Source organism: Leptopilina heterotoma, unplaced genomic scaffold, assembly GCF_015476425.1.
Source record: "Leptopilina heterotoma isolate Lh14 unplaced genomic scaffold, ASM1547642v1 Lhet_12, whole genome shotgun sequence".
NCBI classification, from domain to species: domain Eukaryota; kingdom Metazoa; phylum Arthropoda; class Insecta; order Hymenoptera; family Figitidae; genus Leptopilina; species Leptopilina heterotoma.
In genome coordinates, this window is record NW_025110837.1 from 932,258 (window position 1) to 951,780 (window position 19,523).

Below are 19,523 nucleotides of genomic sequence, written 5' to 3' on the forward strand. Positions count from 1 at the left end.
TCATTCTATGTATCTGGAAAAAATAATTATTTTTTTTAATTTTAACTTTTTTTGGTAAACAACATATGTATAGAATCGTGAGAAAGTAAGGAATTTAAATATGTTAATGAAAAATAAAAAATGTTACTATTTCAAAAATTTATATTTTATAGATAAAGTCATTAACAGTTTTCCTTAATGAGGGTTTAAGGGATTTATGAGAGGTTCTAATAAAAGAAAAAAATCGATAACTTCGGTTATAAGACAAGTCACTTTTTAGAAGAAATTTCAATTTATTTAATGCTTTCGATTTTTTAACGTTATTTTTATTACATATTTGAAATATTCAAGAAAAAATAAATAATTTCCATACATTGGGGGAGACTGGGGTAAACCCGCTAACTAGCGATTTGACGCTATAAACTCATATTGGTACTGCAAATTAATAGTAGGGGAGGATGGGGCAAGGATAGTTAGTTGCTGTTATGCTTAGACGGCTTGCTCAAAAATCGCGTAATTCATAGTATATTCGCGTTTTAACACCAAAAGATGATTGTAAAAATTGCAAGTCAATCTGTCGCCATTTGCGAAGTTGGGAGATTATTTTTGAAAAAAGTCTATTTTGCTAAAATGTCAACGTAATGTTTATCATATTGTTTTCTACATTAGAATTTCAGAATATTTTTTACGTAAAATGTTTTCCGGAGTGGAATTTCCTGCTAAACACGAATATCGTATTTATTTTCAAATTAATTCACGTCGTTCCTTAAAATTTAGAAAAAACTGAAATATGGACTCATAGGGCAAGGATAGTTAGAGATAATACGGCACGGTAAAAGCGTGTTAATACCATTGAAAATTTTAAAAAAGTGTTTAATTGTTCTTTTTAGGTTGATATACATAATGGTGCGTAATTATATACGGAAAACGAAGCTTATGACCAAGAAATTGGTGGTCGTCTGAAAAAAATTGTTTAAACTTCTGATTCTAGTTCAGATGAATTTTAATATAATAATTGCAATTCAGAAAATGTTCCATACATATTTTTAATACTTGGGATATCAATATTCAATAGTCTAAAACCAGTAAAATAAAAAAAAACAAAAATTTACTGATTTTCTATAACATTTTTGGCATTCGAATTCTTTTAACTATCCTTGCCCCGGTACTGGGGCAAGGATAGTTAAAAATTTTTGTTTACTTTTTCATTCATATCTCGTAGGGATTTGAGTCTACAGTAAAATAATGTACAGCAAAATTATAGCCAAATAACCAGGCTTTCCAAAAATACTTTTCATTTGCAGATACATAATCAAGTTCGGCCGCTAGATCCGAAAAGGTCTTACCTAACTATCCTTGCCCCATCCTCCCCTACTTAACATTCAACTGATATTAGCGAACTTTAGTTTAGTTTCATGAATTCAACATAGAATCAGAGCCGATCAAATGTTTTTAGAGATGTCAGAAAAAAAACATTTCTTGCTTTTTTAATTTTTTGATAATTATTTTTGAGCCTTAATTTATTTGGCTAACTTTTTTTATGCTATTGGATGTCCATTTTTGAAGTACATAATTATATAGTTTTGACTGATTTAAAATAGTATATTAAGCAACAAGAGGAGAAAGGCAGCCATTTCTTTACGGTGATTTTTGTGACACGAGTGGAGGTCGAGGGCGCCGTAGGCGCCCCGAGACCGGAACGAGTGTCACAAAAATCATTGTAAAGAAATTGGCTGCCTTTATTCTCGTGTTACTTACGATATTTATTATTCCTAATGCACAAAAGCGGCGATTTCAGATAGCAGACGACAGGGAGTAAAAGTCATTCACTTGTTCGATTTGTATGAAAATGGCGGCCGATTTCTCCCTTGGGCAAGAAAAATGCATGTGAACAGCTAATTTTCTTGCCCTTGGGAGAACACGGCCGCCATTTTCATACGGTCGAAGAAATGAATGACTTTCCTCCCTGTCGGCTGCTATCAGAAAGCGCCGTTTTTGTGCATGTGGGATAAAAAAGATTTAATTAAATTTATTCTGAAATGTGAGAAATACATTCGGGGTAAAGCCGCTCACTTAGTTTTAAATTAAAAATTTAGAATAAAATAATAAAATTTATAACTTGTTAAAACCAAAATTATAACTACATTTCACTTTCTCTTAAGGGTATGTCCAAGTTGTGAAATGTAAACAAACCAAAAGGTAAACAAACCAAACACAAAAATCGCACTTTTGTAACAGCCATTTCTCTTACAAAAATTAACATTTTTACACTTTCTCTACAAAAATGGAAAATTAGAGTTTCAAAGTGTCCAAAAAAATCATTTTTGGCTATGAGCAATAAAAAGCAATTGGTAAAATAACTAATTAAAATGACCAGTAAAATAGCATTTTTGAGGCGTCCGCGAAAAATAAACTGCTTGAGTATATCATCCGCACTGACGATGAAGAAGTCTCATGTCAGCAATTGGACCTTCAACATGTGGAAAGGGAAATTTTTCCCTTTCCTCCTTGAAATTACAAGAGAAAGGGTAAAAACTTCTTCATCGTCCGTGCGGTTGATATAGTCAAACACTTGAATTTTACGCGATCTGAGACTCTGTTGCTTTCTGCGCAAGCGCAGAGCGTACTAAGAATGCATTGACAGCACCATGTGGAAGTGCACATTTTCTTTTGAATGAAACTTAGTTGTTTTCTCATTTTTTTCAGCTATGCAAGGCGTAGTTACCAAATAGAGTACGTCAGTTCACCATTTTCATAAAAAAAATGTGAATTTATATTTATGTACGAAAATAAGACCTCGTACAAAAATGCTTCACTATTCTCTATTTTGAAGCATTTTTGTACGAGGTCTCATTTTCGTACATAAATATAAATTCACATTTTTTTTTATGAAAATGGTGAACTGACGTACTCTATTTGGTAACTACGCCTTGCATAGCTGAAAAAAATGAGAAAACAACTAAGTTTCATTCAAAAGAAAATGTGCACTTCCACATGGTGCTGTCAATGCATTCTTAGTACGCTCTGCGCTTGCGCAGAGAGCAACAGAGTCTCAGATCGCGTAAAATTCAAGTGTTTGACTATATCAACCGCACGGACGATGAAGAAGTTTTTACCCTTTCTCTTGTAATTTCAAGGAGGAAAGGGAAAAATTTCCCTTTCCACATGTTGAAGGTCCAATTGCTGACATGGAACTTCTTCATCATCCGTGCGGTTTATATACTCAAACAGTTTATTTTTCGCGACGCGTCAGAAATGCAATTTAATGGTCATTTTAATTAGTTATTTTACCAATTTCTTTTTATTGCTCATAGCCAAAAATGATTTTTTTGGACACTTTGAAACTCTATTTTTCCATTTTTGTAGAGAAAGTGTAAAAATGTTAATTTTTGTAAGAGAAATGGCTGTTACAAAAGTGCGATTTTTGTGTTTGGTTTGTTTACCTTTTGGTTTGTTTACATTTCACACCTTGGACTTACCCTTAATAAAATACAACATTATTTAAAACCGTAGTTGTAATTCATGAAACTAAAAATGATAAATCAAAAACTCTTTTTTTTATAGAAATCATTAGCTTTCAAATGATATAAATTAACTTGGATTAAGAGAATAATTTCCTAGATTTTTACCGATTTGAAAAGAAATGAGCGGGTTTACCCCAGTCTCCCCTATTTAATTAAATTATTTAATAAAAATACTGGATTATTTAATGCAAATAAAGTAGTTAACGAAAAAAAATTAAAAAATATTTAGATAAAATAAGTCGGTTTCGTTGACGATGTAGTTTGATTTTCCTATTTCTTTAGTACGGCAGAGTTAAGAGTCTTAAGCTAAATAAGTACGCCTAGGTTTCGATCCCCGTAGATTTCAAATTTTAATTTTATTGTAAGGATTTAACCCTTAAAGCGCACACTTATGAAAAAATCCTTAAACCGCACACTGGGTGTGCGACACCCGGGGACTTTTAAGTGTCTTCTGGAACAGGAATATTAAGCTGGAATAGGATATTATCTTTTGGAAACATTATCTTATGTAGCTCAGTACATCTATTTTGAAGGAAAATAGGTTTTATAATGATTTATTTAATTTCAATAATTAAAAAAGAGTTTTTTAAAACTGCTGAAATTACCTTTAACCAAAAACTGGGTGTCAGACAAGCAGAAATTTTTCGTTGTCAACTTCATAAAGTTATCAAATACACAAAGACACTTGAAAGACTAATATCACTCACGAAACATAAAGTTAAGTACAAAATGTACTGTCCAATATCAACACATGTTCAATTTTTACGAATTTAAATGTATCGAATTTGGTTACTACACCTTGCATAGTTGAAAAAAATGAGAAAATAACTAAGTTTCAGTCGAAAACAAAATGTGCATTTTCGCATGGTGCTGTCAATGCATTCTTAGTTTTGGTTTTGAATGATACTCAGTGGTTTTCTCATTTTTTCAGCTATGCAAGGTGTAGTAACCAAATTCGATAGTTTAATTCGCCATTTCCATAAAGAAAAGGTGAATTTATATTGATTTCCGCAAATGCGAACAGCGAAAAAATGCTTCATTATAGACCGAATAGTGAAGCATTTTTTCGCTGTTCCCATTTGCGTAAATAAATATAAATTCACATTTTCTTTATGTAAATGGCGAACTAAAGTATCGAATTTGGTTACTAAACTTTAAATAACTGAAAAAATGAGAAAACCACTGAGTTTCAGTCAAAAACAAAATGTGCCTTTTTGCATGGTGATGTCATTGCGATCTTGGTATGGTCTGTGCACGCGCAGCGAGCAACAGAGTTCACGTCGCGAAAAATTAAACTGTTTGACTATATCAACCGCACGGACGATGAAGAAGTTTATTTTTCGCGACGCGTCAAAAATGCTGTTTTACAGATCATTTTAATTAGTTATTTTACTAATTGATTTTTATTGCTCATAGTCAAAAATGATTTTTTTGGAAACTTTGATACTCTAATTTTCCATTTTCGCAAAGAAAGTGTAAAAATGATATTTTTTATGGGAGAATTGGCTGTCGCAAAATTGCGATTTTAGTGCTGGTTTAGTAACCTTTTGGTTTGTTTACATTTCACAACTTGGACATAGCCTTAACTTTAATTACACAATAAAAAGAAATTCTTAATTTAAGATCAGTCTTTAATTCAACATTGTCTGTTTTTTATTTTTTATTTGCTTATAAATCAAATAGTTATTTTCTTATATGTATGGTTGGTCACTGATTGGGTCCCACACTATGTTTTGAAAGAGTTTTTATCCCACATGCACAAAAATGGCGCTTTCTGATAGCAGACGACAAGGAGGAAAGTCATTCATTTCTTCGACCGTATGAAAATGGCGGCCGTGTTCTCCCAAGGGCAAGAAAATTAGCTGTTCACATGCATTTTTCTTGCCCATGGAAGAAAACGGACGCCATTTTTATACAAGTCGAACAAGTGAATGACTTTTACTCCCTGTTGTCTGCTATCTGAAATCGACGCTTTTGTACAGACTTATTGTTCCGGTCTCGGGGCGCTCTCGACCTCCACTCGTGTCACAAAAATCACCGTAAAGAAATGGCTGCATTTATCCTCTTGTTGCTTAATATACTATTTCTTCTTAATATTTTTTAACAATTGTTAATAAAAATTCCAATTATTAACAAATGTAAAATTTGCCAACAAGTAAAGAAATTACTTTATATTTAAGGAAATATACAAAATATTAAACAATGTTAAATTAATAAATAAGAGTAAAAATACTTTCTGTAAATCGTAACTGGTAATAATAATTGTTGATGAAATATAATTAATTTTGTGTTAAAAAAATAAAAATTGTTTATAACCTAACAAAAAGTAATTGTTTAGAACAATAAATTTCACTGGTATTTACTTGCATATCATAAGTATAGTAAATTATCAAAAAATTAAGTCGCTAAATTTACATAATATTAAAAAAAAGCTTTTGTAAATTTATTTCTTTATAATAAAGGCAAAAATTGTTTAAACAAAATAGTTAATGACTCAAAACATTTTTAGAACATGGCTATAATGTTTTTGGTAATTATTAATAATATAATAGGCTTTCGTAAGCAACAATATTTGCTTAAAGTCAAAAAATTTCTCATTTTTTTATTTAACATTTAATAAACAACACAGGCACACAAAAAAATAAAAAAGTCAAAACCCAGAGGTCACACCCCCCTATCCCCATGTTTTTGGGGTCGCTGAAACCGAATAAGACCATGAAAATTTTTTTTCATCGGCCATTTTCCCGCTACCACCCCCTTACAACAGCTCCCGGGGGTTGGAATTTCAGTTTAAAAAAAGTGGAGTAGGGTGTCTATTCCTATGTTTTTTGGGTCGCTAAAACCAAAAAAGACTACCAAAAACAAATTCTTCCCTCCCTTAATCCCCTACAACCCCCTTAACACCCGAAAGGTGGGGGGTCGAAATTCGAATTTTCACGAAAAGTCGATTACGGTGTCTAAACCTACGTTTTTTGGGTCGCCGAAACCAAAAAAGACTACCAAAATCAAATCCTTTCCACCCTCAACATCCTACAACCCGCTGCAATAATTTTTGATAATTAATATTTAATTTTCAATCTCCCAAAAATCGGTTCGTTTTATTTGAAAAAAATTATTACAGGGGGTTGTAGGGGATCGAGGTGGAAAGGATTTGATTTAGGGAATCTTTTTTGGTTTCAGCGACCCAAAAAACGTAGGTTTAGACATCGTAATCGACTTTTCGTGAAAATTCGAATTTCGACCACCCACCTTTCGGGTGTTAAGGGGGTTGTAGGGGGTTAATGGAGGGAAGAATTTGTTTTTGGTAGTCTTTTTTGGTTTTAGCGACCCAAAAAACATAGGAATAGACACCCTACTCCACTTTTTTTAAAACTGAAATTCCAACCCCCGGGAGCAGGTGTAAGGGGGTGGTAGCGGGAAAATGGCCGATGAAAAAAAATTTTCATGGTCATATTCGGTTTCAGCGACCCCAAAAACATGGGGAAAGAGGGGTGTAACCTCTGGGTTTTGACTTTTTTATTTTTTTGTGTGCCTGTGCAATTAACGGAATTTTTTTTAAATAAAAAACGTACGTTTTATGCAAAATTTTATTAGCTTTAATTTAAAAAAAATTTTTGTTAATCGGTTAAAAGTTGTGATCTAAAAATCAATTTCCCCAAAAGCGTGTTTTTTGTCCCGCTGTGCGCCAACGGGTACATCCTTCTCCCTTACAGACTACAAAGTATATGGTAAATCCCTATATTTCTTATGTCCACGATTTTTTCAGAACTGAGCTCTCCTTTTTAGATATAGAGAAATTTTTAAATGAAGAAAAATGTTCAGATGATAAGATTTTTTATCTGAAAAATTATTCCAAGATTTCTGAACTGTAAGATTTTCTAAACTCAAGATATAGATTGTGATTTATGTGAATTAATATAGTGCAGTATTATGTATCTTGATGCGCCTTGAGTGAGAATTTCAGCACTCAATTCAACTCTAAGGGTCTATTGTCTGACACTCTCTGTCTCTTTAGTAATGCAATTCAAATCTAAATTATTCTACTAATGATTCTCTTGTGTCCATTCGAAATATTGTTATTGTCTATACTCATTAGGTATTATGTAAAACGAGTTTTGTTCGACAGTGAAAGCATGTTTTCCGATCCAGACGTTCGGTAATCAATACAAAATATTCTGGTTCAAAAGGATAATGAATATCAAGAGTTTCGCGAGCGCGATGTTTTCATTCTTCAGTAATGAAGTCACACTTTTATTGCTGAAAGTGCCTCTGTTAAACTGCACATTAGTATTTTGTTTTTCAACGACTAGTAGTCTCTACCGCATCTTCTCTGGTGACATGTTTTTGAAATACGAATCAAACAATATAATTTATCTTATTCCTTTCTCTTCTCCTCTCTCCTTGGAAAATATTTCTCCGGCTGGATTATTTTTATGCAGTAGCACTTCATATCTGATAACAATATGATTAATTACAGAAGGCATTTCAAAAAAGTATTTCTTCAATTTTTTTCCCGCAAGCAATATAATTTCGATCGCAATTTTATTTAATTCGTCATGAGTCAGACGAAGAAAATCGGACAAAGATTCTTTAATCCAACGTTTCAAAATCCACGGATTTCTTCATTAGGGAGTCTAATATATACAATAAAAACTAATTAAAATAAAATAATGTTAGTTCACAATAGTAAAATATAGTAATCGAAATATTGTACACGGAGAAAAAAATGCTGTTGAATCAATGACATATGGGTTTGATTCATTGAATAATGTCATAACGGGCTGCCTAACGTATATGCTGTTGTTTTGAAAGCACCGATTCTAATGATTCGATAGTATCACTTTCTTTGAAACAAAAGCATATTTCTCAAATTGACAGCATACTATGTTAATTCGAAGGTGAATCCTTTTGAATGAATAAACAAAATTTTTTAATTTAACAGTATATGCTTTTGAGTCAATGACTATAACTTTTAAATTTAAAAGCATCATTTTTATGATTCAAAAATTTGTACTCTTAATTTTTTTAGTTGTTGCTATCGATTGAATAACACCATACTGTTAATTCAATTCTTTTATGTGGTTAAATATATACCAACGATAAATTGAAAAAAGGGAATTTTTGTTCACATGTTTTTTATATACTATAATTAATTCTCACACCTTTAACACAACACTTTTTATACACATCTTTTTTTCAATTTTTCACACTAACATATACATCTTTATTATTATTTTCATTTTTCCCAACGGCTAAACACACACACACACATACACATTCAAACACACTTATCTTTTTTAGTCAGAAAAATACGGCTATTCCCAAGCGGTCACCCATCCATTTAGTAACCGCGACCAACGACGCTTAACTTCCGTGATAGACGAGAACCGCCGCGCTGCAATGTAATACATCCGCTTCTCAACGTTGGGCACTTACTTTGTGGTTAAATACCGTGCTCGAGATTTTTCGCGTATATAAGGGAATTTATATAGGGAATTTATATTTAACTAGTCATTAATTAATTAAAAGAATTTAAATAATACTTTTTTATATTGGAATCTCAAAAACGACAGGTTTAATAAACATATAAATATATGTGGGTAAGTATTTCAATAAATTTAGTACCTGTCAATGTCTCAAAACATAGTGTTCTTATTTTTATAGCATATGCTATAGGCAGTCCGCAATAGCACCACTCATTGAAACGAAAGCATATGCTTTCGTTTTCAGAGCGCCCTTCTTTGGAGCAAACAATTTTTCATTTGATTTAAATTTACACGCATTTTCTTCAAATTTACCTATTAGATGCTTCAAATGAATAATGTCAAAGAAGCAATAAATTATTCTGTTGCTATATATAGATGAACTATAGAAACAATTTGTACAATATCATTAATTCTACAGTACCGTACTTTTAATTTAAACAGTTTCATTTTTTCATTTTAAGCAATATACTTTTCGATTAATAAATGTGTCATTGAATCAATGACGGGGAATTCAATAGCATGGAGATATTTGATTCAACAGCACTTTTTTTTCAGTGTATAATAAGACGTAAAATAAAATAAACGTATTAAACAAATATAAAATAATAATAAAATACAGCGATCGAAATATTATACAATAATAAATAGACGTAAAATAAAATAAACAAACTATCGAAAAAAACTGGACAAGTACAGGCTAAACTCTTACTTAAACCGAGGGTTCCGTACACGTACTGCACGCTAATCAATTTCATTACATTTTTCCTTAATAGTAGTGGACTGCAGTCCACTACTATCCGCGAGAAAATGATAGGCCCCTGAAAAATGTTCGATTTTGACATGAAATATCTCTGATAAAAAAATTATTTGAAAAAAATGAGAAATATTTTTGGAAACTGTGGAATCTCAAATTTTTGTATACGAAAGGCTAATATTGAAAAAAATTGTGTACCGTACAGGTGCAAAATTACATCACAGTGTACCCCACTTTTTGAAACTTTCAAAAATGGTCGACTTTGGTACAAAATTTTACATGGAAGCGTTTATTCCCAAAATTCGAAAAAAGTACTTTTTATTTGCTGAATCTGTCTAAACGAATTTGCTTCATAATTATTAAAAAATCTTAATTATTATTGTATTTATTAACAATAATAGGAGACAATGTTATCTCTGGTTCTAATAGTCTAATTAAAAAAAATAAAATTGTAAGTTGTAAATAATTAATCTTTTTATTATCTTAGCTCACTAAGAAATTCGAAATTCTTCTATTAATTACATTATTTAACATTTATTTGGACAGTTTTTTTCATGAGAACAAGTGTAAAACGGTTGCAAAAACCCAATTTCTTTCGACAAAACCTTAACCCTGTCATAAATAATACTACGACCTTCTCCAAAACGTGGACTCAGAATCAAACTTAGAATTTTTTCCACATAGGATTTACCGTACATGCCACAGAAAAAAACTCGACTCACTTTTGTTGCAACGCATTTGGAAGTCGGTCTCGAAATGAGTAATCGACAACTTCAAGTGACTCGAAATGAGTAATCGGCAAAGTCTAGTGACTCAAAATGAGTAAGACATATGGTTGCCCATCCCTGTCAGTCAATTCACAAATGTCTAACCTAAAATTCGTTTTTCATTTCTCATAAATGCGATAAATTGACTTCAAGTATTAATGTTTTGACAAACGTGCAAAGTGTTTATTCATTATAAACAATTATTTTAATTTATATTTTTATGAATTATTCCCAGTTATTTCACACGGAAAGAAATCTGCTAGTATTATATCATTAGGCGTCCAATAGACTTATGCCTTCTAACGCCACCACTACTTTTCAGGTCGAGTAGATGGAATTAGTCCATCTCTGCGTAGAATAATACTATGCAGCGATGAACTAATAGTATCTCTCGGCCTGAAAAGTAGTGGTGGGGGTCCGATGGAATAAGTCTATTGGCCGCCCAATGATATAATACTAGCAGATATATTTCCGTGCAATGTTATTGTAATTTTATCATAAACCCAAAATGATACCGCTTTTTACACATTTTGAGTCTTTTCCCCAGAAACTCAGAATGAGTCGAAGGGGTATCATTTTTGTTGCACTTCAAAATGAGTATCATATGATACTCATTTTGAGTATAGTTTTTTTCTGTGTGCCAGATTTTTATTTATGACGGGGTTAAGATTATGTCGAAAAAATTGAGTTTTTGCAACCGTTTTACACTTGTTCTTAAGAAAAAAACTGTCTAAATAAATGTTAAAAAATGTAATTAATAGAAGAATTGCGTTTTTCTTAATGAGCTAAGATAATAAGAAGATTAATTATTTACAACTTCCAATTTTATTTATTTCAATTAGACTATTAGAACCAGAGATAACATTATCTCCTTGAAACATTCGTGTATTGGTTACAGACCGAGGGAAGTGTATATCTATATATTTTTTCTTTATTTTGATTTGATAGCCCACTGTACGGTGAATTTCTGAAAGCCCATGTGTCCCAAACCTGAAAATTATCTCACACTTGCGTATTTGACAATTCTCATTCTTATATCATATATATGATTGATATAATAGAAAGAATGTTATTGTTGAATTTAAAAGGTCATTGTTTTCCCAAATTTAAAGATCCTCCAACAATCAGGCACGCATCAAACTATATCAACTGATAAGATCTTGTTTTGACAACATAATATAGTAATAAATTTATATATGTAATAAATCTTTCTCTTTAATTTAATATTATATTTTATTAAATATCAAATGAGTTGTCAACTTATATGAAATTAAAAAGGAATTAATTCAGAATTGAATTCAGTTTCATAGAAAATTAGACTTGTTTATTTTCATGTATTTATTAGGTACACAATTTACAAAAGCTTACAAATTTACCCACAGAACCGTTTTTTGAAATAATTCATTTAAAACTCTTTAAAAACTGGTGTTTATAAAAGTTAATAACTCATTTGACAGCTGTCAACTGTCAAAGTGTATTAAATTGATAGATATAAACTGAAATTTTCACAAGAAACCGTTTTCTTCGTAGAAGTTAATGTAAAAATCTTGAAAATTCTCTTTATTTAAAAATTTGACAGAATTTTGACAGCTTTTTTGACAACCGGTAGCTGTCAAAAGTTATTTTTGGCATCATATTCGTGTTCAGCGTGCGAAAATCTATGGGAACATATAGACTCAAGTCAAATTTTTGAGAAATGAAAAAGTTATAATACAAAGTTTGCAGAAGTGCATCAAACCCATGTTAAACCCCATTTAAACTTTAACCCTTCGTCGGCACCGGTTAATATTTATCAAATGGGCTGTTCTTGTGGGTAGCTCATTTTGTTCACATTTTAATTCAAATTCCGGCCGGCGACCTAAGAAATTCCAAATTTTCCAAAATAAGAACCACCTTAATGACGTATAGTTTATATGTGATGTATAAATTATGTTGTCCAGGTGGAACAAAGATATCTCAGTATCCCCTGGATAACAATATACATATATTACCTTTGTAAGTTGCTACCTAATTGAGAGAGTGACGCTTTCATTTTCAGGGCTTATATACACTGAAAAAAAAGTGCTGTTGAATCAAATATCTCCATGCTATTGAATTCCCCGTCATTGATTCAATGACACATTTATTAATCGAAAAGTATATTGCTTAAAATGAAAAAATGAAACTGTTTAAATTAAAAGTACGGTACTGTAGAATTAATGATATTGTGCAAATTGTTTCTATAGTTCATCTATATATAGCAACAGAATAATTTATTGCTTCTTTGACATTATTCATTTGAAGCATCTAATAGGTAAATTTGAAGAAAATGCGTGTAAATTTAAATCAAATGAAAAATTGTTTGCTCCAAAGAAGGGCGCTCTGAAAACGAAAGCATATGCTTTCGTTTCAATGAGTGGTGCTATTGCGGACTGCCTATAGCATATGCTATAAAAATAAGAACACTATGTTTTGAGACATTGACAGGTACTAAATTTATTGAAATACTTACCCACATATATTTATATGTTTATTAAACCTGTCGTTTTTGAGATTCCAATATAAAAAAGTATTATTTAAATTCTTTTAATTAATTAATGACTAGTTAAATATAAATTCCCTATATAAATTCCCTTATATACGCGAAAAATCTCGAGCACGGTATTTAACCACAAAGTAAGTGCCCAACGTTGAGAAGCGGATGTATTACATTGCAGCGCGGCGGTTCTCGTCTATCACGGAAGTTAAGCGTCGTTGGTCGCGGTTACTAAATGGATGGGTGACCGCTTGGGAATAGCCGTATTTTTCTGACTAAAAAAGATAAGTGTGTTTGAATGTGTATGTGTGTGTGTGTGTTTAGCCGTTGGGAAAAATGAAAATAATAATAAAGATGTATATGTTAGTGTGAAAAATTGAAAAAAAGATGTGTATAAAAAGTGTTGTGTTAAAGGTGTGAGAATTAATTATAGTATATAAAAAACATGTTAACAAAAATTCCCTTTTTTCAATTTATCGTTGGTATATATTTAACCACATAAAAGAATTGAATTAACAGTATGGTGTTATTCAATCGATAGCAACAACTAAAAAAATTAAGAGTACAAATTTTTGATTCATAAAAATGATGCTTTTAAATTTAAAAGTTATAGTCATTGACTCAAAAGCATATACTGTTAAATTAAAAAATTTTGTTTATTGATTCAAAAGGATTCACCTTCGAATTAACATAGTATGCTGTCAATTTGAGAAATATGCTTTTGTTTCAAAGAAAGTGATACTATCGAATCATTAGAATCGGTGCTTTCAAAACAACAGCATATACGTTAGGCAGCCCGTTATGACACTATTCAATGAATCAAACCCATATGTCATTGATTCAACAGCATTTTTTTCTCCGTGTAGTCGTGATCAACCCCCCGATTCACGATTTTAGTGTAAATTTCAAATTATTGAAATAGTGTAAGTGAGCTTCTTCCCTTTGATGGCTAGATTTAGGCGCTTACCCCTACCCTTTGAGGACGCTCATTTTTTATTGTTAATAAATACAATAATAATTAAGATTTTTTTAATAATTATGAAGCAAATTCGTTTAGACAGATTCAGTAAATAAAAGTACTTTTTTCGAATTTTGGGAATAAACGCTTCCATGTAAAATTTTGTACCAAAGTCGACCATTTTTTAAAGTTTCAAAAAATGGGGTACACTGTGATGTAATTTTGCATCTGTACGGTACACAATTTTTTCAATATTAGCCTTTCGTATACAAACATATGAGATTCCACGCATTCCAAAAATATTTCTTATTTATTTAAAATAATTTTTTTAACAGAGATATTTCATGTCAAATTCGAGCATTTTTCAGGGGCCTATCATTTTCTCGCGGATAGAAGGTCAACAATTGTAACCTCCAGGGAGGAGTAGGGGAGACCGAGGACGAAAGTAACAACTCTTATATCTTTTAAACAAATTAACCAATATACAAAGTTTCAATTTTTTTTAATCAGTAGTGCCCCCTACAACTGTTTCATAGTGTGCAAGAGCATTTCCGGTTACGTTAGGTTCGCTAGTGATATGACGTTACAAAAATACGTCAAAAGTAAGTTTTCGTTTAAATTTTCAAAACCTCATATTTTTTTTAATTACATAGTTTTATAAAATGTGCTTTTCGTTTTTTGTAGCTTAATTATCTGTCTTTAAGTTGTAATAGTGTATTTTTAAATAACGTGCAATATTTTCGTGTAATTTGAACTTTTTTTTGAAAAAGAGAGTGAGGAGGAAAGTAACATGTTGTTACTTTCCCCCTCGTTTCAATATTTTGCATACTTTATGAAATGAGTGAAGTAGTAAATTATATTTAAAGTTACAGATTAAATTGTGTTTGATAAAAATACTGAATTATAAGTAAATTGACTTTCGTTTTAACGTATTAACATAACCTAAAAATGATTTATTGAACCAGGCAAAATTCTTATTCTGTGTTCATATTTTGTTTTATTTTATGTTTGGCATAATTGGTAATTTTTGGTTTTATACTTTAGATAAAGTTAATTAAAGGAAATGAATTTATCATTCGGTAATTAAATATTAAAGGTGAAAGAAGTTAACTTATTTCACCTTTAGATAAAGTTATTTTCATGTTTTAAAACATTAATGTTTTATTTTTTATTTTGTTTAATGACAAAAATATGAAACAAATTTCATGAAATTTTAAATAAATTTTTTTTTACACTTTAATATGTATTTAACATCGACAGATTAGCTCAGCCGGACAGATGTCTCGCTTGGTGGACGTCTTAGGACCAAGGGTACTTGGTTCGCGCCCATTTGGCTTGGTATTTTTCCGGCACGTGAGATAATCTGAGCGGAAGGTTTGACATCGAGGTATAATTTTGTGCACAGTCGATTATTGTCCGATACACACCATTAGAACTCGACTGTCGATAAACCGGTTGTACTCAGGAGAGGTTTTCTACAGTTTCCCTCTCCACTGTCGAGAAAACTCATTAGACGGGTGGTCCAGGCAAATGCGAGTACTCCTAATTTTCAAGTCGTTCTGTAGGCGCAAAAATTTAGAATAAGTTTATAGTATGTAAAAAAATTTCCTCGGATACACTTGCATGTAAACGCTAGAATTAAAGCAAAAAGACGAGTGTATAACTAAATAAAATAAAAATAAAATATGTATTTAACAAACCCTCCAAAAAGAAATCCTTTTCCATTTTTCATTTTGCCAAAACAAATTATAAAAAATTAATCTCTATTTCTGCCTCTAGAGTGGTGTTACCCCTAAGTGGTGAAAGCTATTACTTTCCTAAATAGAAAAACAGCTATTTTTTTGGCTGGATTTGGCAAGATGACGGTCGTGATTGGTTGAAAATTTCATGATGACGGTGGCGATTGGTTGAAATTTCATGATGATGGTCGCGATTGGTTGAAATACCATGATGACGCTTGTGATTGGTTGAAAATATGATGATAACGGTCTGGATTGGTTGAAATACGATGATGACGGTCTCTATTGGCTGAAAAACGATGACGACGGTCGGTATTGGTCAGAAATCATAATTGTGCCAAATGTGTATAATTTGTACTTTAAGTATCTTTGTATTTTTCTAAGTTAATAATAACAATATTTTAAATTAATAATAGTCTTTAAATTGTAATATTAACCATAATTTTATATTGTTACTTTCCTCCTATGTGCTGTTGCTTTCCTCCTCGAGGGTTAGAAGGAAAGTAACAAGGGCAGAGGTCGTAAAAAAGTCATGCTGTTAACTAGTTATTTCTAAATGTCTAATTCAAATTTTATTTAACAGGTGAAAGTCCAAGCTTTCAATAACAAAAATTTTTTTTTTGTATTAACAAAAATTATCCGTTAAATAGTTTGAACGCTACAATGAAAAAACTAATTTTCGTTACTTTCCTCCTCAGTCTCCCCTACATACATTTTTGGCTAAATTTTCAAAAATATCAATTTTTTGCTGAGAACACTATATTTTTCTATAAACCTTAATCCTAAGGGTAACTATTCCTTATTTGACTAAAAATTATAAAAATATATATATATTAAAAGAGTCCATAAACATTATTTTAAACGTAAAACATGTTAGAGAATATATGGTAGAAACAACAGGTCTCAGAAGGCATTTATCTTTGTGGATCTTGGGTTAATCCGTAAATTCTTGCGATATTAGTATTAGTTGTCATTGAGTTTTTTTTGTTAAAAACTCTTTTTTGTAAAGGAATTGAGACTCCGGATCTTAAAAGTGCCCTTTTAAGATCCGGAGCCTCAATTTACCCATTAAGGACGAGATGTACAAAATTTGGACATAATGTTTAAGGACATATTTCAATACTAAAATGCTAAAAGAGAAATTTTTGAATACACATTTCTTATGTTCAAGAGTCCCTCTTTCGAATGGCGTGCTCAAAAAACTAAAAAATGTTAAATAAACAATTTATACAACATTTTTTATGAAAAAACACGATTTTTTATTGTTTTTTTAAAATTTTTTATAGCTAAACCCTTCAACATACTTTCTACAAAGAAGTTTAAAAAAAAGAAGTAGAATAAAACAATATAAACTTAGCTGAGTAGTAGAACCTAATAGCAATTATATATAATTATAGTGCTTAATGAAATATACCACGACATTAATATCAATATAAACAATCGTGATAAACTGAAATATTGCAGCAGATAGTTTTTATGAAAAATTATAATGAAATAATAAATCGTAACGCATTTTGACTCACTTGAGAATTTTATCAATATAATGTATCCCATACTTTGTTCCTAACTTCAAACAGAAACTTAAAAAATAATTTCTTAAATGTCCACTGACTTGATGCATCTCTATTTGACTAGGTAATTTATTCCACATCCGAGCAGCCCTTACAATAAACGACCCTTGCATTTTGCAAGTTCTATGAGCAGGTATTTTTAATATATTTTTTCTATTTCTAAGTCTATTATAAACTGCATTATTAATATCTCTAAATTCAAGAAAATCATACAAATACGCTGGTGCCTTATTGTGTAATATAGAATATAACAAATTACCCATAAAGAATTGTCGCCTAGCAGCAACATTCAAAAACCCAGCTTTAATTCTATATTCAGAAATGTGTTCATATTTTGGTAAATTATAAATGAATAAAATGCATGCGTTTAGGGATCTTCCCAACTTAACATTTAAATCATCAGTAATGTCATCATAAGTCGTGCAACAATAGTCAAACATAGGAAGAATAAAAGCTCTAATCAATAATATACGAGTAGAGGTAGGGAGTAAATCCTTATTTCTATACAATTGTTGTAGTACGATAAATGTTTTACGAGATATGTCAAAAACGTGATTTTTCCAAGACAAATTTCTATCTATGATCAACCCCAGATCCTTAACCTTTTCCGCGAATGTAATGGGAATTCCCTGAACCAAAATAGCAGGAACACTCCTCAAAAATTCTACAGATGGATTTTTGGAAGCCGAAATTACCATGGCCTGAGTCTTATCAGGATTGAGTTTAAGTCCATTATTTTCTGCCCAGCCAACAATATAATTTATATCAGTTTGTATGGTTTTGATATGTTCTGGCAACAACGATAATGGCCCCGAAATGTACAATTTAAAATCATTTGCATATTAATGATATCTGCAGAATTTTAATTTACTACCAAGATCCGAAATTTTAAATATTAAATAGTATTAAAGAAAGAGCTGCACCCTGAGGAACTCCACACTTAAGTATATCCCAGTCCGATTTATTACCATTGTTATCCACTACTCTTTGTAGTCTACAACTTAAATAAGACTTGAACCAATCACAAACCGTACTCGACATTTTAGATTTGGAAAGTTTATTAACTAGTAAATTATGGTCCACTAAAGGGAATGCTTTTGAAAAGTCAAAAAATATAACAATGGTGATATGATTTGCATCCATTGCAAGTTTAATGTCGGAAGTAAACTTCAGCGACGCAGTACTTGTACTATGCTTAGAGCGAAACCCTTATTGCAATGGTTCCAAAAGATTATTCGCAGATAAAAACGTAGTCATTTGATCACATACTATTCTTTCCAAGGGTTTGGCTAAAGCATATTCAATTGAAATAGTTTTTAAAATCTTAAACGCTATTGGGATTCAATACTTTAGGTATTGGTCTAACATTGCTCATCTTCCATATTTCAGGAAAGACTCTTGTTTGAAGCGAATAATTATAAATATGCAGAAGAACCGGAAATATTATTGGTAAGGCTAATTTAATCATTTTTGCACAAATTTGGTCAGGACCCATGGCATTAGACTTCAACTGATTAATACTTTTAAGCAAAATATCCGGAGACATGTCATAAAAGAAAAATCTACCATCATCAAAAATATTAATGTTTTGAGGCAAGTTTAAATTAATTAAAGGTGTATTAATAGCAGGATCAACATTAAAGACGTTTAAAAATTAATTTACCGGAAAAGAATTATTATTATTGGATTTTATCTTACTAGGTATTAAGTTTAATTTATTTAAGGGGTCAGTCTGGGTCTTTTGCAAGTATTTTCAAGAATTTTTTTTTATAGTGTTTATTTAAACATTTTAAAATTTTTTACATGTTATTACACATATATATTAAACTAAATAAAAAAAATTTCTTTCTACATTTTTTGTTGTTAATAGCGAAGAAATGTCGACTTTAAAAAAAAATCTCGAAAATCTGGTTGACATGATATCTCCAGTCAGAACAGACGGAATCAAAAAATTCAAACGGATTATTAAAATATAGGTTAGTGGTTACAGTCGGAACTAAAATCATAATTTTTAAATAATTTTTACCGGTTTTTTAAACAATTTTAGTTTCAAAAGAAGGATTAAAAAAAGTAAAAAGTCCGCCATTTTGTTATTTTTCAATGAAATTTTTTTATTTTAAATGCGGCTGTAACCACTAACCTATATTTTAATAATCCGTTTGAATTTTTTTATTCTGTCTGTTCTGACTGAAGATATCATGTCAACCAGATTTTCGAGATTTTTTTTTAA

At 30.9% G+C, this 19,523-nt stretch overlaps 1 protein-coding gene across 4 annotated transcripts in view; it reads left to right on the plus strand.

Annotated features, from left to right (window-relative positions):
• LOC122509910 overlaps positions 1–19,523 on the plus strand; it is a 551,972-nt gene that overhangs the window by 161,995 nt on the left and 370,454 nt on the right. The gene's annotated exons all lie outside the window — the stretch shown is intronic.